This window comes from Eumetopias jubatus, unplaced genomic scaffold, assembly GCF_037043125.1.
Source record: "Eumetopias jubatus isolate StellerSeaLion01/CBP00866 unplaced genomic scaffold, mEumJub1_p1.0 scaffold_9, whole genome shotgun sequence".
Lineage (NCBI taxonomy): Eukaryota > Metazoa > Chordata > Mammalia > Carnivora > Otariidae > Eumetopias > Eumetopias jubatus.
The window spans coordinates 112,373,764-112,400,707 of NW_028274815.1; the positions used below are offsets into that span (position 1 = coordinate 112,373,764).

General features: G+C 45.1%; 2 pseudogenes across 2 annotated transcripts in view; both read left to right on the plus strand.

Annotated features, from left to right (window-relative positions):
• LOC114220730 (signal-regulatory protein beta-1-like) overlaps positions 1-26,944 on the plus strand; it is a 96,463-nt pseudogene that overhangs the window by 35,286 nt on the left and 34,233 nt on the right. The window contains exon 5 of the transcript XR_015768990.1: positions 3,075-3,428. The product of XR_015768990.1 is annotated as a signal-regulatory protein beta-1-like (transcript). The remainder of the gene's footprint in view (positions 1-3,074; positions 3,429-26,944) is intronic.
• Positions 3,924-11,784, plus strand: LOC148163586 (signal-regulatory protein beta-1-like; annotated as a pseudogene). Its single transcript, XR_015768876.1, has 6 exons — positions 3,924-3,942; positions 4,521-4,551; positions 4,677-4,801; positions 5,393-5,731; positions 10,823-10,930; positions 11,560-11,784. The product of XR_015768876.1 is annotated as a signal-regulatory protein beta-1-like (transcript).

Genomic DNA, 26,944 nt, shown 5'->3' on the forward strand with positions numbered 1-26,944 from the left:
GATCTGAGCATTTCCTCTATGGATCCATCACCTGCAGCTGGTTACCAGAAGCATCCAAATAGTTGATGCAATTGGTAACAATGACAACTTTGTGTGTGTTCATTGATCTAATATTCACAACATCCTTGCCTGATAGCTCAGACTGTACTCCAGATTTGCAGATGGGGAAACTGAGGAGAAGAGAGGAACTAGCCCAGTGTCACCTCCCTGAGTCAGTGGAGCAGCTGGGATTCCTGTCCAGGCCACTCAAATCAACAGTTCATTCCGTTCCCCATCTTATGCTGCTTGGCTCCTCAGTGGAGGCTAATTGCAGAAACATCAGAAAACACAGAGAGGCAAACAGAAGAATAGCCATCACTTATCACACTCAGAGGTCTCCAGAGTTCCACTTATGCTGTATGTACTCACAAACTTTTGTTAATGATGCGCTGGATGTTTCCAATGTGCCAAATTGTCACTGAAGTTTAACAAGTATTATAATTCACTTAATCCTCAAAACAATCTGTATACTAGCATGCTAGGCTACACTTTCCATATACAGGGAATGCACTTACGTGTGTGTGTGTGTGTGCATGTGTGTGTGTGCACACGCATAGGAGTGGGCATAGGGAAGGGTACGCCCATGCATATGCCCACAGACATGGGATTTTTGAAAACACTTTGTTTTTTCTCCTCATATCACATCCAGTCTATGTGAGATGCACATTGAACAGATGTTTGGTTCCCTGTCTCTCAGGTACTCACCCTCTTTTTTAATTCTCTAAACCTACTTCTCACCCTCTACCAATCTCTTAAGTTAAACAAATTTCTCTCTTGGTAAAATGATTAGAATCTTGTGCATTACTACCTTAGAGATCCCTCCATGCTGGACTCAAGTGGGCGGGGAAAGAAAGGAATAAAAATTCAGAGACTCCTGCCTGTGTGATCTGCATCTAAAATTATATCCATATGCATACCACGATCAGAATCATCTAGTGTCCACTGATATTTCCATGCCTCAGGAAATCTCATGAGTGATAACTTTCTAAATTCCTGAGTACTCACCATGTGCCACACACACTTGTAAATGCCTGTCCATTATGTCATGTGTCTTTGCATCCAAGGTAGACATTCTTGTCACCCCTACCTTGCAGATAAGAAAAGGAGGCACAGAAAAGTCCAAGGTCACTCGGTATAAATGGTAGGGCTAGGATTTGAACCAAGGCAGTCTGATTCTGGATCTCACAGGTCTAACCATTGCTCTTTTCAAACACTAAGGCCCCACTTCCATCCCATGAGATTTCTGCAGAACTTCTAATCAGTGTGGGGAAGGGTTTGGTGTGGTGAAGAATACATGTAGTTTGCTTCTATCAGATGCTTCTGCTTTCTGGGTATATGCAACTGTTTCTTTCCTCCAAGTCATCTATGTGGGAAACTCAGCTTCTGATATAATGTCCCGAGAAATTCTCCACTGAAAATAGACTTCGTGGTGTAAGAAAGGGGTCACATTGGGCAATTCAGACATTATACAAATATTAACTATATACCTACTAGGGGACAAGAACTGTTACATGAACATAGGGCATATTAATGATAAAAGAGACAAAGAAGTGGCCTTCGTAGAAGTCCTATCATAGTGGGGGAAAGGACAGGAGACAACAGACACAACAAATCAGTCAATAACACAGAATACATAAAGTGATGAATGTGAAGGAAAACACATGACAGTACAGCTGGATATGACAATGAGAGAATCTTCAGGGTAAGATGTATTTGAATGGGCAGCCTGGGTGGGCATCATAGAGAAGGTAGACTTGAGCAAAGATTGTAAGAAGGTGGGGGAGTGAGCCATGTGATTTTCTGGGGGAAGAGCCTTCCTGGACAGCATGGGAACAGCATGAGAGTAGAATCCTCTTGCTCTGCTCAAGGATCTGGGCTTTTATTCTGAATGAAATGGTGGCTATTGCAAGGTTTGGAAAACAGAAATGACATAATCTGGTGTGAGTTTTAGAGTATCCTAGCATTTGTTTGAGAATGGAGTACCACAGGGCATAGATAGAAGCAGCTAGAGCACTCAAGACATCCAAGCAAACGAGGAAAAGCACCAAGACAGCAGCCAGGAGGAAGGGGAAAGAGGTCAGATTGTGGGTGCATGCAGCAGGGGAGTCCTTAGGTGTCCTGGTGCATAGGACTTGAGGTGGGAAAGAAAGACACCCAAGGGTTGGGAGCTAAGCATCTGGGAAAATAAAGGCGCCTCAGCTGAGATATGCAAGCATGTGTGGGAAACTGAGTTCGGTTTAGGACATGTTACTGTGACAGGTTTACTTCTATCTAACGAAAAAGTCAAATGGTGTTTTTGGACATCCAAATCATAGTTCAGAGGCAAGGCCTGGGCCAGAGATGGAAATAGGAGGATTATAGATACACAAATGGTAGAGTTTTCCCCTTGCCTTGGCCCCTCTTGACTCTCTGATCCCTCTGACCTCTTCCCTCCCATGTTCCCTCATTTCTCCCTCCATGGTGCATTCCTATTTCTTCCCATTTTTGTCTTAGCAGTTCAGCTTGCCGACCCCAATCTTCTTCTGTCTGTAATAGCACGTGCTCTCCTGAGGAGGCATATTTGGTTGCAAATAATACTAAGAGCATGGGTTTTACCAGCTCACACTCTGCAAGGGTGAACCTCGGATTTTCTCCCTGAGGAGTAGTTAAGAAATGGAAAAGAACACTGGGTGTATGAGTCGGGCCACAGCAGTCTGCTCCTCTGATTTAAATCCCTGCCTGGTTTTTAGGACATTCAAGTAAGAAGGAATGATTTCATATTTCTTGATGTCTCCAGACACTGGCTAGTCACCAAGGCAGGAAATCCAACTGCAAAGTCAGACCTGCTCTGTGCCACATCACTGAGTCTCTGTGACTTCATCCTCATTTGTGATACAGTCTCAAGTTACAGGCTCGTGGTGAGGTCTGCATGCCATGTACATGCAACGTGCCGAGCTCAAGGCCCGCTCACGTTGTGCACTCAGTCAGTGAGCTGTGGATACACACATGAGGAGACATCCAGGATCACATCAGGATGATCTTTGTTTTCCCTCCAGGTGTGGCAGGTGAGACGGAGCTGCAGGTGATCCAGCCTGAGAAGTCAGTGTCTGTCGCAGCTGGACAGACAGCTACTCTGCGCTGCACCCTGACCTCCCTGCTCCCCAGTGGGCCGGTTGAGTGGTTCAGGGGAACAGGGCCAGCCTGGGAGTTAATCTTCAGTTTCAGAGGAGGTCACTACCCCCGAGTGACAAATGTTGCAGACACCACAAAGAGAAACAACTTGGACTTTTCCATCCGCATCAGTAACGTCACCCCAGCAGACAGCGGAACCTACTACTGTGTGAAGTTCCAGAGAGGGACCCCTGATGTGGAGTTTAAGTCTGGACCAGGCACTCAACTCATAGTGAGCGGTGAGTATGGCATGGGCCTCCTTTGTCCCCTGCTTGTGACAACAAGTCAATAAGAATGCCCTCCATTGTCTGAGCAACAGCTAAGTGTCGGGTGTTGGGGTGGGTGCCCCTAACTTCAGCCCCTTCCATAGATCACGGAGTTGAGGCCTGGGGAGGTCGTGTTATTTGCTCAGGGTCACCTGGCTGGGAAACAGTGGAAAAATCTAGAAGTCCAGTCTGCCAGCTCCACAACTCACCTTTTCCAATCCTGACCAGCCCTCTTGGTCCAGGAATGAGGGACTAATAGTCTGAGTGACTTGATCAGTCGTATGGCCCAATGTTACTCCTGCCTCCAGAGAATGCTCTCCTCCTTGTGGCTGACTCTTCTCTACTCAGCACTTACTGAGCACCTGCTGTGTGCAGGCTCCGCTCTGGGTGCTGGGGAAGCAGCAGGGAACAAAACAGACAAGGGCTCCTCTCTCATGAAGCTTACATTCCCTTCCCTTCTGTGGACGAATGCACTCAGGACAGGGAGGTGGGACAATGTCTTCTTTCTCTCAGCTTCAGAAGAATCACAGTAGAAGACGCACAGGCTCACTGTTTACTCTGAGAGCCCAGGTTGGAGAAGATGCCAGGGGTTGGGCATTTGCTGTGGGTCTGTCCAGAAAAGCTTCATGCAATTCCAGGACTGACTCACATGATAGTGAATGAATCTACCCACAGCCCCTGGACAGATACAAATAGGCTGTACCCTGATTGTGCACGTGTTACAGAAGTTCCCAGTGGAACTTCCCATGCCTGGGCACCAGCACTAGTACGAGGCTCCACCACCAGGCAGATCTGTGCCTCCTAGAAGAACACTCCTTCCTCTTCCCCAAGCTGCCCACACAGCTGATGCCCTGGATGAGAATGGATGGAGTCAGAAGGGACCATCTCAGCCCCTTTTACAGATGAGGACACTGAGGCTCAGCAGAGATGGCCTGAGCAGGGAAAGGAACCACAGCCTGGCTCACAGCCCTGCTCTCTGCACACTCACTGTGCTGGCCAAAGTGGGAGAAAGTTCCAGCCCTGTCCTTGAAACTCTTGTAAATCTTGTATTGTTCTCTTTTTCAGCAGTAAGCATTAAGAAAACTCACAGGGAGAGGTGGGTTAGCTTTGTACCCCCAGATCAGACAGATATGCAAACATCTTTAAAGTGTTGAGCCTATTCCTAGAGGGCATGACTCCTCACATGTAAGATCATCAGGAGTCTTTCCCTGTTGTGTCCAGCATAACCAGACTGGTGCTGGCCCCGGGGGACGTTCACTCCCAGGTCATCTGCGAGGTGACCCACGTGACCCTGCAGGGGGGCCCTCCTCTTTGTGGGACTGCCAACTTGTCTGAGGTCCTCCGAGGTAGATGCCCCTCACCCCCAGCCCAAGCCCGGGTCTGGCCCCCAAGTCTCCAAGCCTGCCCTTCCCCCCAGTCTCTGCCCCAGGCCTTCCATTGCCTGGAGTCTGACTCCTGACAGACCCTCCCAGTCACCCTGCACCTAGATGTATGGTCCCCTCTGATGGTTTTTCATGGCAGCTGGGGGGTGAACACCTATCATGTGCCAAGCACTGTGCTGGGTAGGCCATTTACTTTACCAAAGCAATTCCAATTATTGAGCACCTGCTGTAATCCACGCCACCGTGTGCTTGGTGATGTCATTTATTTTGCTAATTATTCTATCCCCGCTGCATGCCACGGGCTGAGTATCTTGATTTCACTCATTCTTACCCTAATAGGAGCTACCAGTCCTTGAGCACCTACTGTGTGCTGGGCACTCTGCTTAAGGGTTTCATTCATATGCGAAGACTACCCTCAGTGTTTGAGCACCAGCTGCATGCCTAGCCCTGTTCTGGGTGATTCCCTTGCTGTGTGGGGGGAGCTGAGTTCTCGAGCCCCTCCCCCGTGGTCGGTCTGTTCCATGAGGTCAGAGCTTCTGCTCTGTGCTCTTTCAGTTCCGCCCACCTTGGAGGTTTCCCAGGAACCCGTGGCAGGGGACCAGGTGAAGGTCACTTGCCAAGTGAAGAAGTTCTACCCCCTGCGCCTACAGCTGACCTGCTAGGAGAACGGAAACGTGTCCCGAACAGAAATGGCGTCGACGGCCTCGAACCTCATAGAGAACAAGGAGGGGACCTTTAACTGGACGAGCTGGCTCCCGGTGAACTCATCCGCCCACAGGGAAGATGTGGTGTTCACCTGCCAGGTGCAGCATGACGGGCAGCCTGTGGTCACCAAAAACCATACCCTCGTGGCCTCTGCCCACCAGAAGGACCAGGAAACCCATAAAACCCAGGGTGAGGCCTCAATGCCGACTGTCCTGGCACTTTAAATTTTATCTTTTTTTAACATTAAAAGTAGTAATTCCTGTTTATTATGGAATAATCTAGAGGTCTGTAGATATAAAGGCAAATTTTACAGTGATTAAGTCACCACGTCTGGCCAGCCACCCCCTCCTCCTGTTCTTTCTCACCTGAGCTAGGTCTCTATCCCTTCTAGACCTTTCCATCATCACCCCAGTAAATGTCTGTACCTTCCACTCTGAAATTCTGGAAGGCACCCTGAGGACCTGGAGTTTTGAGTCTTAACCAGGCTCCCGGGTGACCGTGTATGGTCACACCTGGGGTCTCCTTTCTCCCTTTATTTGTGACAGCAGACTGGCAATATTCATGATCGTTCACAGCACATTTACTTTATGCCAATTCCAGTTCATTGCTGGTCTCCTTTCCTGCTTAACCAAAACCCTGTGACCTGGAATTTTACAGAAGGGAATCAGGGAGCAATGAGGGACAGATGGTGATGATATCCTGCCCTTAGGCCACTTGCTGAGCTAAACTAGTCTAGGGAAAATTGAGTCCCTGAAAATGGACCAGCAACCTGTACAAAAACAAAACAAAACAAAAAAACAAAAAGCATGTGTTGATTATAGCAGCAGGGCATTGTCCCAAGGAACTATGGAGTCCCCTTTCTACAACCAAAACATTCCTTATTTCTCTCTCATGTAACATCAGGAGGAGGTCGAACCAGGTTTCCAAGAGTCTTTGTTCCAGAAATTCTTTCAAAGGCCCATGTTCCTTCTAACATGCCCTATGACATTGTCCTCATGGCTGGGTCAACACTGGGTCAACGAGTGTTCATGTCCCTGCTGGCTGGGACAATAGAGAGGGGAAGGCGAAAATGAATGATTTCTCTTAAAACTAGGGGTATGCAGAAGTTGCATAATTGTGTCTAATAATGGCTTAGTCATGGATGCACTTCCAGTTTCCAAATGGAGTCGACAATTGTGTGGTCATGTGATTAATGACATTATTTTTTCTATAAAACCAATACTGTTACACACTTAGTAAAATTAATAATTCCTAATATCATCTAAAATGGAGTATATATTCCGATTTTTCAAAGCTTCTTCTATTAACTTTATTTTGTGGACCTAACTTGGTTTTAATTCACCTGTGAGTGCTTAAAGGAATTTCCCTGTGGAACACCTGCATCTCCACCATTCGTTTTTTCATTTGAAAAGAATCTGAATAGCGAGGGTTACTCAAATTCCTCATTTCATATCGGATGCTTGTGGTAGGCTGTGCCTTTGAGAAATTGGGTCCTTTTTCTCTGAGTTGTCAAATTTCTGCACATAGAGCTGCTCCTAATATTACCTGGTTATCTTTGTGATGTCTGTAGGGTTTTCAGTGATATCCCATTTTATTCCTGATACTGGAAATGTGTCAGTTCTCATTTTTTTCATCGTCACGACTGCTAGAAGTTTTCCAAATTTCTCCGTGCTTTCAAAAAACCCATGTTTGTTTCAGTGATTTTCTCTATTGTTTGTTTTTAATTCCTTTGCTTTTTCTCCTCTTTTTTCTTTCTTTCTGCTTGCTTTCAGTTTATTTTGCTCCTCCTCACTTTTAGAAATGGGAAAAAAGATTATTGAATCTAGACTTTTCTTTGTTCGAACGCCACGACTGGGCCTCCTTCTGTGCTTGGGAGTCAGGAGTGTGGAGCCAGAATACTTGGTGTGTGTTCTTCCTCCAGTATGGAAGGACGTAGCCCACCTGCCTTCCTCTTCCACCTTTCAGATTCCTCCATGCTTGGACCTCATGTGATTTCCAGGGGCAGGTTTGTTCTGAGCCAGGAGAGCAGGGAGAGACTAGTCCACACATTCTCCTATGGACGAGTTTGGGTTTGGTGTTTAGTCTTTGAACTTTCACTGGGACTCAGACCATAGCCATTACCTCTGGTGCTTCCAGAATTCCTGAAATAGCTATCTTCCAGGGTTCTAAGGCTGAGAATAGATTTTAGAGTGTCTGGGTTGGCAACTGGAGCTATGTGCAGGATGCCTATATGATCCTGCTGTGCCAGGATGTCACAGCCTCCCCTGGGCATTCCAGGGCACCAACCACTGCCATTCCTTCTGGATCCAGTGGGTCTGGCATAATGGTGCACGTCTTTTTCTACATGTTTATGGTATTGAGGTGTTTCACAATATTTCTAGCTTAAATGAGCTCCCTTCTCTCAGTATAGCATGACCACGTATGTTACTGGGACTTGGGGATGGTTGTCTGGTTTGGAACCTGGGACAGCAGTTCTGAGGCCACTGAACTTTCTGGTTCTTCTTTCAAGACCCCAAGTTTGTCTCCTCCATTTTTCCTTCTCCCCCTCACCACTCAAATTTGAAACAGCACCTCTTCCTTCTTTTTTACTTTTTCCCATGAAGTCATGCATTCTAAATTGTGCCTGTCCCTTTTATTCATACCTATCCTTTTAAAATTTCCCTGTCTCCTTGTATTAGGTTCCTCTTGCTGCTGTAATAATTAGGACATGCTTAGTGGTTTAAAGCAACACACATTCATTCCATCCATTACTAGACATGAAAGTCTAAACTGGGTGGTAGGTCCGAGTTCCTTCTAGGGACTCTGGGGGAGAGTGTGTGTTCTTGCTGCTCCAGCTCCTAGAGGCAGCCCAACCACTTGGCCAAGGGCCCCACACCCTCTGACCTCTGCTGTGATCATGATGCCTCCGGCTCCCACTGTCCTGCCTCCCTCCTTACCTGGGGAGAGTCTCTGTGATTAAATTGGCTCCACTCAGAAAGTCCAGGATAATGACCCACTTTAGACCCTAGCTAATTACCATTCAGGCTCTCCTGCCATGTAAGGTACCCCATATTCACAGACTCTGGGGGTCTTGGGGCAAACCACTTAAGTCAGGCATACCTTGAAAACCCTTCCTATGATCTGTGTCCTGATCTTCAGGACACGTTTCCAAATTTTCTAAATTAAGCTTGATTTAATATGGGCAGTGGGATTTCCAAGTAATTCTCAGGCTCCTTGGCTACCTGCCTTTGTCTTTTTCTCCTGCCCTTTCCTATGGTTGGTGAAGGTGGGAGGGGAATGGCATAAAGGGTATGCATTTGGATTTGGAGAATATTATCCTTTGTCTCCCAGAGATTTTGCAGTTTGGGCATTGCTCTTCAAGGACTACCGAGAGCCGGTTCTCCATAGAATTTATGGTCCTTTTATTGTTTCTCCTTTGGGTTGAGAGGCCGTAATTGGAGATGAGTAGCTAAGCTGTGTGTTGTCCTCAACAGCCCATTAGAACCCAAAGGGTTTTGAAAGCCTCCGCCCCAATGTCCCTATCCTACATCTCAGAATCTATCTCCCATATTTCCCCATCAGGGTTCTATTCTGGTAGAGCAGATGCAGTGTAGCTGAGAATTCAATCCTCTCTGTAGCACTGATACTTCATGATTTCGTTGGACCCAACTGTGTCCTCGGCTTTTTCTTCATTCCCGTCTAGGAGGTAACAGTCTGCACTGTTGCCCAGGAGTCCTCTGACTTTCATACATAACCTTTCATGTGTGATCAGTCAGTCTTCACTTTGCATTATCTTTCTCCGAAGGATTAGTGCCCAGCAATAGCCACCCAACCCATAGTTCTTACACTTACCAACTCATTTCCAGAATGCTGGGGTACGTCCCTCCTCTGCTTACACCTTTGCAGGTCACCATGGTGAGGTTTCAGCAGTGACAAGAGCAGGGCAAGCTGGCACCTACTCTACTCTACCTCCTCCCAGGGCTGGGGTCCTCTTGGCCAGCCAACTGACAAAGACCCTGCTCCAAATGTGCCCATTAGAGCTGACTTTCCAGACCCCACCCAGACAAACTCCACACATCAGGTGACTCGGGAAGCAGACTCTCAGATGATATGAGAAGGGGAAAGCTCACTCTGGGGTGCTGTGTGATCCACATGTGTGAGAGGGGGAAGGAGGCAGAATTGGTAAAGGGAGTTGTTGAACACAGTACAGCCCAGCAAGTCTCAACCTCGGACAGAGAGCTGGGGAGCCGATGCTCTTCGTGAGTTGTTTTAAATGGAGAAAATTGGCTAAGCCTCTGTACCCCCACTTCTTCCAGCCCTCTACTGTAGGTTGCCCTCTAGAAGCAGGTGCAACTGTGGGCAATACAGCTCTTTGAACTGAGAGAAAGTCCAGGCGGGGGCCCACCCAGCTGAGACTTGCCATCCTCCAGCACACCAGGGGCAAATATGGTGAGGTCTCTGCTCCTTCCTTTAAGATTACTCCATATATTTCCAAATTTTATTTGAAATTCTTTATTCAAATATAAAAGCAAAATGGGTCGTTGCAGAAATTCAAAGTATCTGAAGGTGTATTTACAGATCCAACCTCTATATCCAACAAATGATGTCAGCTGATATTGGACTTGGAGTCCAGGTGGGCTGGATGGTGTTTGAAACCCTCCTGAGCATTAGACCCCATTTCCTTGTCTCCCCATGGTGTTGTCCAGCCAGCAGGTCTCCTCAGGTCAGGTCATCCCACCTTCACCTCTGTACATGGAGTCTTTAAGCCCTGTGCATGGAGCAAAGCAGGGCAGCCTTGCCTCTCACTGACCATGACACCTGTTCTCACTCCACTTGAGGCCAGGCTGGCCTTTGGTACTATGACCCACAGAGTTTGGATTTGTCTTGGTCCAAAGACAAGGTCTCAGAGTCATCCTGCAGGACAGCAGGGAGGAATTTTCCTGGGTCTAAACCACTTCATCTTTTGACCCTCTGTAAACTATGAGCCTGTTCCCTCCTCAGAAAGAGGGTATAGACCTGCCCCATGTGTGTGAGGACCAATTCAGTAAACCAAACTTACACGGTACTGAGTGTTCATTCTCCCCAACCTCTTCCCTCAAGGACGCCTGGCAGTAAGAAAGGGGTGAATGAGATGAAGAACATCTTACCCCAAACCTGCCTTGATCCTGAGTGCAGGGGAAGAGATCCATAAGCTTCAGAGCATTGATAAGCTTGAGTTGCTTCAGGGAGAGTACGTGGAGGCCCCAGGGAATGGACTCCTGGGTGCCCTCTCTCATGGTACCTGTGTCAATTCTTTTCCAGACCCAAGGCTATCTACTCCACTCCTGGTGGCTCTCATCCTGGGCTCAAAGCTGCTGCTGCTCATCATTTTCTCTGTCATCTATGCTCACAAGAAGCAAGGGCCTGACTGTAAGTAGTGGGTCAGGGAGGACAGGCCAAGGTCAGTCCCAGAGGGAGCAAGGTCAGGAAAAGGGGCAGACCACAGGTCACACAGGGCCAGGGCCCGACTGGAGTAAAGAGCATGTGACACACCTCCCTTGATACCCTCAGGAGTCTCAGGGATCCCAACTTCCTGAAGTGTGTGTGTGGTGGAGACTTTAGCCTATAAGAGCTGGGCAGGGTCAAAGACTTCAAAGAGTGTGCACCGAGTCCTAGGGAATCTGGGAAGGAAGTGGGCAGAGGGGTGAATGAGAGGCAGCTGGGTGGGAGGAACCCTTGGAGATCATCTCTAAGTTATTTGAGCACTGGGGCTCCGTCAGGCACAAGGAGTCCACATTTAGGAGAATGCTGACAGGTGCCGGATGGCAGCTGTGAGGATGGTTCCTGCCTGACCCTCTGTGGGATACACTGGTGGGGATGGGGATGCGGATCAGGCCCTAAGGGAGGAAGGCTTAGGTGGCAGAGTTCTATATCAGGGGCTGCCTGTCCTCTCACAACAGGTGTCCCAGGAGGAAAATAGCACCGAGGATATAGGAGACACGGGCGGAACATTTCTGGAATAATGAGCAGATAATTAACTGTGAACATGGGTCCCACAGGTCCTTCCTTCCTCCCCTGCTACATGCCACCCTCAGACTCTGCTGCCTGCTCCATTCCCTGAAGGGCCCAGCCTAAGAGAAGGAACAACTAGAAGCTTCCACAATTCTGACCCAGATGTCTTGCTTCCCCCGAGACCCACGTGCCCATAGTTCCTGCTGCTCCTTCTCAGGGTCCTTGATGCCCCCAGAGCTAGGTCTTCATACCAGGTCCTCAGCAGGGGCCATGGGAACCTGATCTAGGGACTGATGCATGGATCTCTGCCTGGAATGTGAGAAACAAGTCACATCTACACAGAGCAAGTATCTCTCATCCATCTCCTGGGGACCGTGACCATGAACTACACACTCATGTCCATGTTCTCAGGAGTTATTCCTGCCAAGCCCCAGCCTCCCTAGCCTTGGTGAGGTTCTCCATTTGGTCTTAAATAGAATGCATCCCATCCTGGTTTGCAGAGGAGAAATGATTTCTTTCTTCTTTGCCTACATTTGCTACTCTTCAGTCCCAGAGGGAAGATTCACTCCTCCCTGTGATGGGAACACTGCTCTTCTGTCCCCTTCATCCTTCCCAACCCCACTGCTCATGCACTCGGGCTGGCAGTCCAGAAGCCTAAAGCCATCCTTAACATTCTTTCTTTATATCCCACATTCAATTCTGCCTTCAGAATGCTGTGTCCAGTGGTAGGATGGTAAACATGAAACAATCCACTCTCGGAAAGAAAAAGAAGCCTGATTGGTAGTGCTTGTGGACTTCTGTGATGTCAACACTTCCACTGTGACCAATTACAAGCTTACGGTGTTTAACAACTCACTTGTAAAATTCCTGAAAAGCTCTCAGGAGTGAGTGCAAGGCTCCTCCCACACTCCAGTGAGCTCCCCCCAGAATCTGCGCACTGCTCACTCCCAGGGCTGCTCCCTGGTCTCAGCCACCAGCATTCCTTCATGGACTATTGCTTTGTCTCTAACAGGCTCTCCAGTTTAAGCCACAGTGATTCTATGGAAATGGAAGTCAAACTGTGTCTCTCCTCTGCTTCTTGCCCCTATGAATCTGTGTGGCTCATCTCTCCCTCTTTCAAGCTCTGCTGACATGTCACTTTATTAAAAGTCCCTTCCATAAACCACCCTACATAAAATATCAGTTCTTCTCTCTCACTCTCTGTTCCCATGGCTCATAACCTAATTAAATTGTTTCCCTAGAACTCAGGATTAGCTGACATGATAAGTGGAGGCAGTGCTCACGTTGCACAATAGTGCAGGACAGAACAATGATGGTGTAGCTGAAACCATGCAAAGTGATCTCAACAATAAGCGGGAGAATCACGATTTTCTGTGAGATTTAAAAACTTTTTTCAAAACACAGAAACTCTCCAACTGTCAATTATGAATGATAAGAAAATTAAAAAAACAATGGAACCATATTTATTTGGTGTACTATCATTTCACATATTAGAAACACAAAGAAGGGAAGCATTTAATTTTTTTGTAAAGACTCATCAAGAATAGTTTGCACAGTGCTTACCTTCTTCTGATCACATAGTTGGCCATATAGACCAGCATCAGAATTCCCTCACTCCAGTTTCAAATAGGATCAGCATCCAACATCCCATCCCTTGCACTTCCAATATATGAAATTCTTACGTTAATTTGAATATTTCTGGTGTCACATCCTCTGGGACAATTTCACCCTCCCTCCCCATCATATTCTTCAGTGATGTGGTAAGAGTGCCTCACTCTGCTCCTCTGGCTGCATATCCACACTCTGGGGACCAGCATCCCGGTCACCATTCCCAAGGGAGCTATGCCTTCATGAGCCCCACTCACATTCAGTTTGAACTTCACCTCCACTCTCATCTCTTCTCATTTCTACATCCCACTTTCTGCTTTATGCCAATTCCCTTTTGACATTATTCACTTTTGTACAATGTCACCTGGGCTCCTCGCTGGGAGACCAGGAGACAACACAACCACCTGCGTTGCTGTTTGTGGGAAAGTGAGTAACAGAGTCACAGAGAACGACCACTACATGCTTTGAAAGATGTGATGCTTACTTATGGGGATAAGCACCTGTTAGTCATATAGGGATTGGTAGCCTGAAGAAGAACTGGCAGAAAGTTTGTACTTCATGCAATTGCTCATGGAAAATTCCTCCGTGGTAAATGAAACTGGAATCATATGTTGGGGGACTGATGTTATTTAACTGACCTATGGCAACAGACATTCGTGCACATCAGCACCATGCAAACTGAGAACTGCCTATTGTGTGTGCTTGTCTCTTCCTCAAATAGGATGTGGACTCTGACAGAGAAGGGACTGTCTGTGTCCTCAGTTGTCAGAACAATGACGGCCATGAGTTTGGCCATCACATTTTTAAAACATAAATTGGGGAATACTTCATTGCAAACAGCAGTTTCTACCAGATGTTGGGTATTAAAATACAATTTCACTTCGTTCAAAGCTAGTACATGTACCTAAAACCGTTTCATTTAATACTACCCTCTCTTCTTTGTGTTTAAAAGTTCTAGCAGAGCTTCATATCCTCCAGAAAGTAAGCAAGTGGATATTCAAAAAACAAAACAATAACCCACTGATTGAACTCTGTCAAACAAATACAGGAACCTCCTGGAAGAGCTCCCAATGCCTAAAGTGCAAGAGTTTGAGCCAAAAATAAGTAACGTAGTATGTATGGTTCTGCTCTGGTCTGAATGTTCTTGTTCCCACAAAATTCAGGTGTTAGAACCCTCAAGCCCACGTGATGGTGTTAGCAGTTGCAGCCTCCAGAAGGTGAGGAGGTCTTAAGAGCTCCACCCTCATGAGTGGGATTAGCCCTTATAGAAGAGGCCTCCAGGGCTCCCTAATCACTTTGGCCACATGAGGACACAAGGAGAAATCTGTGTAGGGCCCTCTCCCAACTGGGCTGGCTCACTGATCTCAGACTCCATCCTCCACAACTATGAGCAAGAGCTTTCTTTTGTTTATTAGCCACCCAAACCGGGATATGTTGTTATAACTGCATGAATGACTAAGACCGATTATAATCGCTCATATAAAATAAATATCTTTGAGCCCCTATTGATATAAATTAATAACTGAATAAATTAATAAATTGAGGAGAAGATAAAATGTCCTGTGCAGAAAAGTCCCAAATGGTCTATGTGGATATTTCGCCCTAAGGAGGGGATCCTAATTGACCACTCCTGGAGTGTAGGCACTTGTCGTGACTCCCCTCCAAAGAGGACAGAATGGAAAGGAGGAGAAAAGAGTAACTACAGAGGGGACACCTGACAAATACAGTGCAGTCAGGTGATCATGAGTTCGCCAAAAATCATAAACCACTGCCACAGTATGGATCCTGGATTGAGGTGATGAAAGGGGCACTTTTCCTCTGTGACCTTCCTCCCCAACCCCATCACCTCAGTCTGCTTATGAGATAAGGATCCTACAGATTGCAATGAGGCACATTCCACGATACAGGTGAGCAGCAGTCCTCAAAACTGTCAGGCCATCACAAGTCAGGAATGTCTGAGAAGCTGTCACCGCTGAGAGGAGCCTACAGAGACATCACAAGTAAATGTAATGTGGTATCCTGCATGGAATTCGGGAACAGAAAGGGACATAGGGTAAAAACTAAGGAAATCCTTTCAGGACCGAATTTATTTCTCCAAAGTTCAAATGTTGAAATCTGAAATCCAGCGAGATGGGATTTGGAGGTGGGGACTTTGCAGATAATGAGGTCATGAGGGTGGAGTCCTCAGGAATGGGATCATTGTCCTCACAAAAAGAGACACGCCAGCCAGCTCACCCCATCCACCATGTGAGAATACAAGTAGTTGGCAGTCTGCAATTGTAAAGAGCATTCTCATCACAATCCAAGCATCCTGGCACCCTGATCTCAGACTTCCAGCCTCTGGGACCTTGAGAAGTAAGTTCCTCTTGTTTCAAGGCATCTGGTGTATGGTGTTTTATTATAGCAGCCCAAGCTAAGACAAAATCTAAATAAACTATGGACTTTGGTTAATAAAGATGTACCAATATTGGTTCATTAACAGATGTACCAAATTACTGTAAGATACTAATAAGAGGGAAAACTATATTCAGCTATATACTGGAACTCTATACTATTGTCCCAAATTTCGTGTAAATGTAAAACTCTTCCAAAAGTAACTCTAGAAAAAAAAAGTCAACATCCTGTCCTCAGCTCAATGTCTGCCTCTTATGCCCCCTTGGGGGACAATGCAAAGAAATGCGTGGTGGAGATTTTTCTGTGTTTCTATACCCAGGTTTTATGTCACTTCACAAGTCTGAGGTTCCTTCTCTTCTTTCCTCTGTCCTCTGCTAGAGCTCACTCCAGAGCCAGGCACTCAGAGATTCGTGAAGAAGCTGCTTCTTGGTCCCCCCATGATATTCATCCTAAATGTTTCCATTTAGTAAAGCCCAGGTGAGACCAAGTGGTGTCAGAGAAGCCTGGGTCCCTGGTTGAGGTGACGTAGCTTTAAGATCTCAGTGGGGGATGCGGTTAATTCATGTCCTGAGCCCAAGGACTTGAGGTGGAAGGGGCTGTGCAGAGGGTGGTGGAGGCTGTGATGCATCAGGACTGAGCAGATGGGTCTCAGTTGTCAGCTCTCTTTGGGATGGTCTCAGTTGAGCAGAGCCACCACGCCCAAGGTCATGCCTGAGAAACTTCCACATCCAGTGGCTCATCAACATGGGGATGTAAAGATCCAGCCTCTCACTCCAGCCCAGCACCAGTCTGAAGGAACATCTTAACACCACAGCTCCATGGAAGATCGGCTGAGGTCTTTTTTGGTACTTCGTGGGAACTCAACTTCTTCTAAACAATCCTACTCCCTTCTCCCTCCTCCCTTCTCCCTTCCACCACTGGATCCTACAGCACTCCTTGAGAATGACCTGCTTGTTAATATTCATCTCCTTGACGGTTTCCCAGGGAACCTGATGTGGAAGAGAGAGGCTGTGGTGGGTACCAGAAAAGGTGGGGATCCTTTTGTCTCTATGGGCCAAGCCAGTCATGGGAGGATGGATTATTTATACTACCACACCAGATATCATATACTACATACCAAATATATATGCCATATACCACATACTACCCACCAATTCCATGTCATTTAAATATAAAACATACCATATACCACATGCCACATGTCATATACTATATAGCATATACCATATCCCATATACCAAAGAGTTTTATACACAAGAGCAATGAAAATTCAAAAAATTGTGTATGCCAGCAAGGCATGAACTCAAATCTGCGTGTAGACCACCCCCAATGAAGTAGAAGGAAGGGCTTAAAACAGGGAAGAGAAGTTAGGTGTAGCCTATTAGGAAGTAATAGTTTTTCTTCATGCAGGAGATGATGATGGAGATGGTGACATAGATTCAAGAGGTATTTAGGAGGTAAAACTAACAGTACTGGGTATGGGACAGACACGAGTGGACAAGCGAGGGTGTAGAACGTGGGTCCCTTCTTCGCTTGACCAAATGCGCAGAGGATTGCCACATACTGAACAGCATGTAAGTGGGGAAGAGAAAGTCCAAGTGCTGCCTATGAACACAGTTTTGACTATTTGAGCTATACAAATGAAAATTTCAAGGTTAAATAATATGTAGGTCAGCCTCCAAGAAGTGAACTCAGGATTGGAAATTAATTTCATCTGGTTACAAAGCCAGGGCTCTTGACCATCAAGGCGCTAAAAATCCCAGGCTCTGAAGAGTTTAGAGTCATGGCAGGTGTGAAGTCCCCTTAAGTTGTGGGGGAAGGGTAGGTTGTTGGAGGCTGGCGGAAAGATCCTATCCAGCTATAAACAGGGGCCATGGAGGGCTTCTCAGCATGGAATTCATCATCCCAGAGCAATGTGATAGGATGGTGACATCACTGGGGGAAGGGAGTCTTCTCATCCCCCATAGGCAGTTTGGGGCTGCTCTGCATTCTCCTCTTGTTCTAACACTTCTCCTGGCCTTAACATTCTGTTGATCCCTAAGAAGATCTGGGGCTCACAAGGAAGCAATACCAAAATAACCCTAACAGTCAGTACCTGACTACGGACCCGTGGACATTAAAGGGCACTGGCTGAGTGTGGGCTGAGAGTCCCTGGACATAACCTTTGTGCTTGGACAGATCCCATTCCAGAGGTGAGAGAGAATGAGGCCAATACACTGGTTCCTCTCTCTTTCTGAGGTCGTTTCTCAAGTACCTCCACTCCCTCCTTCCAGAGCTGGCCCCAGACCCAGCACAGAGAGCAGAGGCCACCCTCACCTTCCAACACACAGCGTGTATTGCTTTCCCTCTTGTAGAGTGTTCCCCCAGCCCCCTTTCCCTGTAGCCCCCGCCATCCTCTAAATCACAAATCATCACCATCTCCAAAACTCTAAGCTCTTTCCCACACCATGTCTCTGGGCCTCTAAGTCAGCAGGTGTACAGGATGGGGAGACCTCAGATAGGACGAGGCTCAGGAAAGAGCACAAGCCTATGGATGTCATGCCCTTGACTCTGGAAGTCCAAGGCATTTCAAAGAGCAACTTCTGCACTTGTGGCCTCCTTGTCTGTGCAGTTGGTAATCTTGAAGAAAAAGTGTTGCAGTCCCATGGTCCTCTCTTCTCAATCACCTTCCACCGACATGATGGAGGCAGGGAGTGTCTTCTCTCCTCAGAACACAGAGTTGTGGGCCTCTCCAAGACAACACTCAGACAACACTCAACACCACAACGATGCCCATCCCTTCTTCTCCACCCTGCCCACCACTTTCATCCCTGCTGAGGACTCTGCTTCTAGGATTCACAGGTAAGTGGGCTCAGGTTTGAGGTAGGGACTCCCTTATGCTTGTTTACTGTGTTCTCCTCACCTGTTTACCTAGAATTTCTTGGGGGAAAATTTCTCTGTCCTAGCCAGAATTTATAGAACTAGAGTGGAAGGGCTCCGAGCTCACAAAGCTTCCAGTGTCCGTGTCTGTTCAACATCCTTTTGTTGAGGGAATGGACACACCCCCATGGTCACAGGCCTGGTCCAGCACACACATTACAGCTCTCTTCCTGTTCCCCTCTACCCGAACAAAGATCCTGTCTTTTCAATTTATGACCACCACACAGATGCTAACTCTCAGTGGAGAAAAAATGTTGGATAACATGAAATTATGAAGCAAGAAAAGAATCCTCAATGCTTCCATCCAAACATAATCACTGTTAAAAATTAGCACAGGTTTACATGCTCATGGAACATTGGCTGGAAGTGGTCACTAAAGGTCTCTCTGGGCCAGTGATGGAAACTGAACCCTGCACGGTCTCCAGAGACCTAAACAGTCCTGCCTCTGCTTGCTGAAAAACCTAAACAAGCATGTGGAGTCTCTTCCCCAAGGCCACTCGTCCATGTTGGCAGAGGCTCTGAGTCCCAGTTGCCAAAGCAGAAGGCTTGAGGGATTCAGATCAGATGAATGAGGAAGCCAAGACCATTATCTGAGTAAGGAAGGAGGAAGAAACCTTAGATGATTTAGAAAAGAGTAAAAACTTTTGAGACACCCAGACCCATGGGAGCATGTTAGCAAACATTTACAGAAGAATTCATACCAATTTTGTACAGTATCTTCCAGAAAATAGAGGAGGAAACACTTCCCTACTCATTTGACGAGGGCATTATTACCTTGATAACAAAACCAGATAGACTGTATATTAAAAAGATACCTAGAAACCAATACCTCTCATGACTCTAAATGTAAGAATCCTCATAAAATTTTGTCAAATAGACTTTCACAATGTGTAGTTATATACCGTGACTAAGAAGTATTTATTCTGGGTATGCAAAACTGTTTCACTGCTTAGCAATCAATTATTGTAATCTATCACATCAACAGGTTAAAAAAGAAAAATTGCATTATCATATCAGTTGATGCAGAAAAAGCAAGTGACAAATCTAAAACCTGTTCATGATGCAAACACTCAACAAACTAGACATAGCAGAGAATTTCCTCAATTTGATGAAGAACATCTACAAAAAAATCCCTGCAGCTATCATTATACTTCACGGCAAAAGACCAAGTTTTTTATTTTTCCTAAGATAAGGACTGAGGCAAAGATGTCCCTTCTCAGAACTCTTATTCAACATAGGACTAGAAATTGTAGGCGAGAGAAGGACAGGAAGAAAGGAAGGAAAGTGAAGGAATGGAAAAGAAAGGAATGTACACTTAAAAGGAAGAAATGACACAACCCTTGTTTGCTGATGACCTGATTTTCTACATAGAAAATCCCAAAGGATCTAATTATAAAAACAAAACTCTAGGGTTAAAAAGTGAGGTCATACATATAAAAATCAATTGTGTTGGTCACTTTGGAGGAGCAAGATGGCGAGGAGTAGGAGACCTGGATTTCTTCGGTCTCAGGAATTCAGCTGGTTAGGGATCAAACCATTCTGAACACCTATGAACTCAACAGGAGATCGAAGAAAAGAATAGCAGCAACTCTCTGAACAGAAAAGCGACCACTTTCTGGAAGGTAGGACGTGTGGAGAAGTGAATCCAAGGCGATATTCCGGAGGAGAGACGGCGGGGGAGGGGGACTCCGTCGGCCGCTTCTGGCAAGTGATAGAGCCGCGGAGCACAAAATCGGAACTGTTAGAAGTCGGCTCCATGGAGGGACGTCACTCCAGTGGCTAAGCGGGGGGTGGAATCTTCACGGGACAGTGTGGTCTCAGGACCCTCCGGGTCACAGAAAGACTGGGAGTGCCTGAGTGCAGCAGAGCTCCCGGGTATCGGAGCGGGGAAGCTGGCTGCAGAGACAGAGCCGAAGCATGGGCTGTCAGCTCGGGGTTGCCATAAACTGTGATCCGCGGCATAGTCGGGCCACTGCTCCTCCAGCAGGGACCCAACAAGCGGCAGAGCCGGGGAGACTCCCCTTCCTCCCCCGGGAGGAGTGGCGCGGGAGCGCACAGCAGGGATCTGCTGGGTTTGGAGACTCCACACCGAATCGGGTGCCAGAGATGGAAATGCTCGGTCATAGGCCGGGTGAGCACGGAGTGCAGCCAGAGACCAGGGAGATGGGAGTGATTGACTGCTTTTCTCTGGGGGCACACTGAGGAGCGGGGCCCCGAGTTCTCAGCTCCTCTGGGGCAGAGATTGGAGGCTGCCATTTTCACTCTCGTCCTCCAAAGCTGTACAGAAAGCTTGTAGGGAACAAAAGCTCCCGAGAGCAAACCCCAGCGGATTACTTAGCCCGGACCACCAAGGGCGGGGCAATTCCCCCTCTGGCAAAGACATTTGGGAACCACGGCAACAGGCCCCTCCCCCAGAAGATCAACACGAACAGCCAGCCAAGACCAAGTTTACCGATCAATGAGAACACGTGAACTCCAGCACTAGGGGAATACCGCACATAGAATTCATGGGTTTTTTTACCATGATTCATTAGTCTTTCAAAGTTATTTTTTTAACTGTTTTTTTTTAATTTTTCTTTTTCCCTTTTTCAACCAACAACTTATCAATCCCTTTTTTTAAAAAAACATTTTTATTTTTCATTTTTAGAGTCATATTCTATTCCTTCATAGTATTTACCCTTATTTTTGGCATAAGTTGTTCTCTCTTTAAAATTTTGAGATACAGTTTCTTCTAACAGATCAAAATATACCCTATATCACTAGTGTATGGCTTTGATCTAGTCTTTTGCCTGATCACATTCTCTGCTTTTTTATTCTTTTATTTGTTTTTTTAAATCTCCTTTCTTTTTTCAAACAACTTCTTAACTTATCAATTCCTTTTATAAAATCTTTTATAATTTTCATCGTTACAGTCATCTTCCATCCCTTCATTGCATCAACCCTTATTTTGTACATATATAAGTCATTGTTCCTTTAAAATTTTAGGAGGCACTTTCTTCTAACAGACCAAAATAGGCCCAAAATCTAGTGTGTGGCACTGATCTATGCACTAGCCAGATCATATTTGTTTTTTATTTTTTTTTTAATTTTTTATTGTTATGTTAATCACCATATATTACATCATTAGTTTTTTGGTGCAGTGTTCCATGATTCATTGTTTGTTCATAACACCCAGTGCTCCATGCAGAACGTGCCCTCCTCAATACCCATCACCAGGCTAACCCATCCCCCTACCCCCTCCCCTCTAGAACCCTCAGTTTGTTTTTCAGAGTCCATCATCTCTCATGGTTCGTCTCCCCCTCTGACATACTCCCCTTTTCTTCCTCTCCTGTTATCTTCTTTTTTTTTTTCTTAAAATATGTTGCGTTATTTGTTTCAGAAGTACAGATCTGTGATTCAACAGTCTTGCACAATTCACAGCGCTCACCGTAGCACATACCCTCCCCAATGTCTATCACCCAGCCACCCCCTCCCTCCCACCCCCAACCACTCCAGTAACACTCAGTTTGTTTCCTGAGATTAAGAATTCCTCATATCAGTGAGGTCATGTGATACATGTCTTTCTCTGATTGACTTATTTCACTCAGCATAACACCCTCCAGTTCCATCCACGTCGTTGCAAATGGCAAGATGTCATTCCTTTTGATGGCTGCATAATATTCCATTGTGTATATATACCACTTCTTCTTTATCCATTCATCTGTCGATGGGCATCTTGGCTCTTTCCACAGTTTGGCTATTGTGGACATTGCTGCTATAAACATTGGGGTACACGTACCCCTTCGGGTCCCTACATTTGTATCTTTGTGGTAAATACCCAGTAGTGCAATTGCTGAATCGAACGGTAGCTCTAATTTCAACTGTTTGAGGAACCTCCATACTGTTTTCCAGAGGGGTTGCACCAGCTTGCATTCCCACCAACAGTGTAGGAGGGTTCCCCTTTCTCCACATCCCCGCCAACATCTGTCCTTCCCTGACTTGTTAATTTTAGCCATTCTGACGGGTGTGAGGTGGTATCTCATTGAGGTTTTGATTTGGATTTCCCTGATGCCGAGCGATGTTGAGCACTTTTTCATGTGCCTGTTGGCCATTTGGATGTCTTCTTTGGAGAAATGTCTGTTCATGTCTTCTGCCCATTTCTTGATTGGATTATTTGTTCTTTGGGTGTTGAGTTTGATAAGTTCTTTATAGATTTTGGATACTAGCCCTTTATCTGATATGTCGTTTGCAAATATTTTCTCCCATTCTGTCGGTTGTCTTTTGGTTTTGTGGACTGTTTCTTTTGCTGTGCAAAAGCTTTTTATCTTGATGAAATCCCAATAGTTCATTTTTGCCCTGGCTTCCCGTGCCTTTGGCGATGTTTCTAGGAAGAAGTTGCTGCGGCTAAGGTCGAAAAGGTTGCTACCTGTGTTCTCCTTTAGGATTTGGATGGACTCCTGTCTCACGTTTAGGTCTTTCAACCATGTGGAGTCTATTTTTGTGTGTGGTGTAAGGAAATGGTCCAGTTTCATTCTTCTGCATGTGGCTGTCCAATTTTCCCAACACCATTTGTTGAAGAGACTGTCTTTTTGCCATTGGACATTCTTTCCTGCTTTGTCAAAAATAAGTTGACCATAGAGTTGAGGGTCCATTTCTGGGCTCTCGATTCTGTTCCATTGATCTATGTGTCTGTTTTTGTGCCAGTACCATACTGTCTTGATGATGACAGCTTTGTAATAGAGCTGGAAGTCCGGAATTGTGATGCCGCCAGCTTTGCTTTTCTTTTTCAGTATTCCTCTGGCTATTCTGGGTCTCTTCTGGTTCCATACAAATTTTAGGATTATTTGTTCCATTTCTTTGAAAAAAGTGGATGGTATTTTGATGGGGATTGCATTGAATGTGTAGATTGCTCTAGGTAGCATTGACATCTTCACAATGTTGATTCTCCCAATCCATGAGCATGGAACGTTTTTCCATTTCTTTGTGTCTTCTTCAATTTCTTTCATGAGTATTTTATAGTTTTCTGAGTACAGATCCTTTGCCTCTTTGGTTAGATTTATTCCTAGGTATCTAATGGTTTTGGGTGCAATTGTAAATGGGATAGACTCCTTGATTTGTCTCTCTTCTGTCTTGTTGTTGGTGTATAGGAATGCCACTGATTTCTGTGCATTGATTTTATATCCTGCTACTTTACTGAATTCCTGTATGAGTTCTAGCAGTTTTGGGGTGGAGTCTTTTGGGTTTTCCACATACAGTATCATATCATCTGCAAAGAGTGAGAGTTTGACTTCCTCTTTGCCGATTTGGATGCCTTTGATTTCTTTTTGTTGTCTGATTGCTGTGGCTAGGACTTCTAATACTATGTTGAATAGCAGTGGTGAGAGTGGACATCCCTGCCGCATTCCTGACCTTAGGGGAAAAGCTCTCAGCCTTTCCCCATTGAGAATGATATTCGCTGTAGGTTTTTCATAGATGGCTTTTATGATATTGAGGTATGTATCCTCTATCCCTATACTCTGAAGAGTTTTGATCAAGAAAGGATGTTGTACTTTGTCAAATGCTTTTTCTGCATCTATTGAGAGGATCATATGATTCTTGCTCTTTCTTTTGTTAATGTATTGTATCACGTTGATTGATTTGCGGATGTTGAACCAGCCTTGCAGCCCAGGAATAAATCCCACTTGGTCATGGTGAATAATCCTTTTAATGTACTGTTGGATCCTATTGGCTAGTATTTTGGTGAGAATTTTTGCATCCATGTTCATCAGGGATATTGGTCTGTAATTCTCCTTTTTGATGGGGTCTTTGTCTGGTTTTGGGATCAAGGTAATGCTGGCCTCATAAAATGAGTTTGGAAGTTTCCCTTCCATTTCTATTTTTTGGAACAGTTTCAGGAGAATAGGTATTAATTCTGCTTGAAATGTCTGATAGAATTCCCCTGGGAAGCCATCTGGCCCTGGGCTTTTGTTTCTTGGGAGATTTTTGATGACTGTTTCAATTTCCTTAGTGGTTATAGGTCTGTTCAGGTTTTCTATTTCTTCCTGGTTCAATTTTGGTAGTTGATACATCTCTAGGAATGCACCCATTTCTTCCAGGTTATCTAATTTGCTGGCATAGAGTTGTTCATAATATGTTCTTATAATTGTTTGGATTTCTTTGGTGTTGGTTGTGATCTCTCCTCTTTCATTCATGATTTTGTTGATTTGGGTCATTTCTCTTTTCTTTTTGATCAGTCTGGCCAGGGGTTTATCAATCTTGTTAATTCTTTCAAAGAACCAGCTCCTAGTTTCGTTGATCTGTTCTACTGTTCTTTTGGTTTCTATTTCATTGATTTCTGCTCTGATCTTTATGATTTCTCTTCTCCTGCTGGTTTTAGGCTTTATTTGCTGTTCTTTCTCCAGCTCCTTTAGGTGTAGGGTTAGGTTGTGTATTTGAGACCTTTCTTGTTTCTTGAGAAAGGCTTGTATTGCTATATACTTTCCTCTCAGGACTGCCTTTGCTGTATCCCAAAGATTTTGAACAGTTGTGTTTTCATTTTCATTGGTTTCCATGAATTTTTTTAATTCTTCTTTAATTTCTTGGTTGACCCATTCATTCTTTAGTAGGATGCTCTTTAGCCTCCATGTATTTGAGTTCTTTCCGACTTTCCTCTTGTGGTTGAGTTCTAGTTTCAAAGCATTGTGGTCTGAAAATATGCAGGGAATGATCCCAATCTTTTGGTACCGATTGAGACCTGATTTGTGACCTAGGATGTGATCAATTCTGGAGAATGTTCCATGGGCACTAGAGAAGAATGTGTATTCCGTTGCTTTGGGATGGAATGTTCTGAATATGTCTGTGAAGTCCATTTGGTCCAGTGTGTCATTTAAAGTCTTTATTTCCTTGTTGATCTTTTGCTTAGATGATCTGTCCATTTCAGTCAGGGGGGTGTTAAAGTCCCCCAGTATTATTGTATTGTTGTCAATGTGTTTCTTTGCTTTTGTTATTAATTGCCTTATATAATTGGCTGCTCCCATGTTCGGGGCATAGATATTTACAATTGTTAGATCTTCTTGTTGGATAGACCCTTTAAGTAGGATATAGTGTCCTTCCTCATCTCTTATTACAGTCTTTGTTTTAAAATCTAGTTTGTCTGATATAAGGATTGCCACCCCAGCTTTCTTTTGGTGTCCATTAGCATGGTAAATGGTTTTCCACCCCCTCACTTTCAATCTGGGGGTGTCTTTGGGTCTAAAATGAGTCTCTTGCAGACAGCATATGGATGGGTCTTGTTTTTTAATCCAATCTGATAGCCTGTGTCTTTTGATTGGGGCATTGAGCCCATTTACATTCAGGGTAACTATTGAAAGGTATGAATTTAGTGCCATTGTATTACCTGTAAGGTGACTGTTAACTGTCTGTTGTCTGTGTTCGTTTCTGCTCTTTGCTGCTTTTAGGTTCTCTCTTTGCTTAGAGGACCCCTCTCAATATTTCTTGGAGGGCTGGTTTCGTGTTTGCAAATTCCTTTAGTTTTTGTTTGTTCTGGAAGCTTTTTATCTCTCCTTCTATTTTCAGTGATAGCCTAGCTGGATATAGTATTCTTGGCTGCATATTTTTCTCGTTTAGTGCTCTGAAGATATCTTGCCAGTCCTTTCTGGCCTGCCAGGTCTCTGTGGATAGGTCTGTTGCCAATCTAATGTTTCTACCATTGTAGGTTACATATCTCTTCTCCCGAGCTGCTTTCAGGATTTTCTCTTTGTCTCTGAGACTCGTAAGTTTTACTATTAGATGTCGGGGTGTTGACCTATTTTTATTGATTTTGAGAGGGGTTCTCTGTGCCTCCTGGATTTTGATGCCTGTTTCCTTCCTCACATTAGGGAAGTTCTCTGCTATAATTTGCTCCAATATACCTTCTGCCCCTCTCTCTCTCTCTTCTTCTTCTGGGATCCCAATTTTTCTAATGTTGTTTCGTCTTATCGTATCACTTATCTCTCGAATTCTGCCCTCGTGATCCTGTAGTTGTTTCTCTCTCTTTTTCTCAGCTTCTTTATTTTCCATCATTTGGTCTTCTATATCGCTGATTCTCTCTTCTGCCTCATTTATCCTAGCATTTAGTGCCCCCATTTTTGATTGCACCTCATCGATAGCCTTTTTGATTTCGATTTGGTTAGATTTTAGTTCTTTTATTTCTCCAGAAAGGGTTTCTCTAATAACTTCCACGCTTTTTTCAAGCCCAGCTAGTATCTTTAAAGTCATGATTCTGAACTCTAGGTCCGACATCGTACTAATGTCTGTATTGAGTAGGTCCCTGGCTGACGGTACTACCTCTTGTTCTTTTTGCTGAGGTGATTTCTTTCGTCTTGTCATTTTGTCCAGAGGAGAATAGATGAATGAGAGAACAAAATGCTAACAGGTTTACAACGTCCCCTGGAAATATACTGTATACAAATCAGAAAAGACCTGAAACCAGGGGAAAAGAAAGGGAAAGAAAGAAAAAAGAAAGAGAAAAAGAAGAAGAAAAAAAAAAAGAAAATAAAAGATAAAAACAAAAAC